Genomic DNA, 1,816 nt, shown 5'->3' with positions numbered 1-1,816 from the left:
GCACAGACATTGGTGGTTTAAAGTTGAAGATGCCGAGGTTTACGCTAACATTGCTGGCATTGTCATTGACTATCGTATAGTTGTTGTGCAAGTAGACAAGTGGACCAAAGACGATACAGTCGCAATACAAGTAAGTATGGCTGTATGCGTTTTTAAGCTATTTTTGTTTTTTAAATCGTGCTTCGTAATTACTTGTATGTATTTGTTGTAAGAATGTCTTTCTGTATGTGATGTAAAATTATTCTGTAGAAAAAGCCATCCTTACGATGGGTTCTATTACGTAGAGTTAGTTGGTGAACTCCAGTTAACCTCTGGAGTAGATATTGACGAAGTGTTATTTTCACAGGCTGGAAAACGCCATCATGACCAGGATGCGGACGTGTACTTCGTCAAAGTCAAGAGATCCCTTGTGGATGAGAACCTTTTCTGCCACAAGTTTCGTGGATGTGTGACGGCTGATCAGTTTTGTGACAAGTAATATGATCTGGACGCGTTTGGACCATTCAGCAAGATACACCCGCGAAAAGGAAAAACACTGGAGCTCACGATCGTCGTGAAGGTGAGCTGCCATATATCAACCATTAAAGGCAACCTTAGCAATATTATGTAAGTCATGTTGTATTAAAACGCATTACATGCATTAAACGCATCTACATCAATATTTCGTAAATTGAGCCATTAAAGACGGCGCAGAATAGCCTGGGTACCATCCGTATTCTACCGGGGCTCCTTACACTCGCTACCCCTAAAAAATTAGCCTGGATATACCACACCCCAGCCCGATCTCAAAAATATTTGATTGGACATAAAGAAAACTTAACAAAATGGAAAGCTCGACAAAACGCCTAAACACTCAAAAAACAGCCTGGATACCAGACACAGGCCCGACTTCAGTATGAGGGTGTAGCTCGGGGCCGGCTGTAGAATTTCCGTGTGGGCATGTTGGCCCAAGAGCTCAGGAGTTGGGGTGTACAGTAATCCAGGCTAGTCAAAAACAGCTGGGGCCGAACATCTGCTTGAAGAATACTCAAGCGTAGCCATTTCTTGCCCTCCAAGCAGAGGTTAGGCTCCGACTGTTTTTTAAACGTTTTTTTAGTCTTTTTTATCGGGCTTTCTATTTTGTATGGTATCTTCTTTGTCAAATTCTAACAACCCCAATAAAAACGACTACAAAAACAAAACAGCCGGAACCTAACCTCTGCTTTGAGAGTAGCTATTTCTGGGATCGATGATCCTGCTGATATGGCTACACCACAGGCGTTCAAACAGAGGGTGCCATTCAGCTTGCCAGGCCAAAATACGGACAGATAATTCACCCCGGTAAATTAACTCAGGCTACATCAGATGACCTACCCTAGGGGACCGTACGATATTTATCGGGGGGGGGGGGGGGGAGGGCTGGTGCATTGGAAGTCGGATCAAAAAATTTTTTGATGGCCCTCCCCCCCATCTCAAAAAAATCTAACGTGACCCTCCCCCTCCACCAAAAAAAAATCAACATGGCCCTCCCCCCCGACAGGCATAATCAAACGGGTAGAATAACAACCGATAAAATAATCTTAATATAGACGTCAGGGCACAAGGGCGCCAGTGTTCTCGCCAGGATTTTTTCACAGCGTCGGGGCAGGGGACCGGGTAGCTGGGGCAATTATAATTGTAATTCTGCGGTCGTTGCCCCAGCTAGGGTCCGGGGGCATGCTCCCCCGGGAAAATTTGGATTTTCAAACCCTCTAAAACAGAATTTCCTGCAATTTGAGAGGAAAATTATGCCCTTGAGATTGGATGCCGGTTGCCTTTTTTACTCCCGTTTTTCAGT

The 1,816-nt window shown here is 44.6% G+C and overlaps 1 long non-coding RNA gene across 1 annotated transcript; it reads left to right on the top strand.

Moving 5' to 3' along the window:
- The first annotated feature begins 40 nt into the window (after window positions 1–40).
- On the top strand, window positions 41–469 carry LOC118430280. Its single transcript, XR_004832830.1, has 2 exons — window positions 41–130; window positions 347–469. It is a non-coding gene; the product is annotated as an uncharacterized LOC118430280 (long non-coding RNA).
- Window positions 470–1,816: the final 1,347 nt, after the last annotated feature.

The sequence above is a fragment of the Branchiostoma floridae genome, chromosome 14 (assembly GCF_000003815.2).
Source record: "Branchiostoma floridae strain S238N-H82 chromosome 14, Bfl_VNyyK, whole genome shotgun sequence".
Taxonomy (NCBI): domain Eukaryota; kingdom Metazoa; phylum Chordata; class Leptocardii; order Amphioxiformes; family Branchiostomatidae; genus Branchiostoma; species Branchiostoma floridae.
The sequence above is the reverse complement of the archived record's forward strand: the minus strand, read 5'-3'. Positions and strand labels throughout refer to the sequence as shown.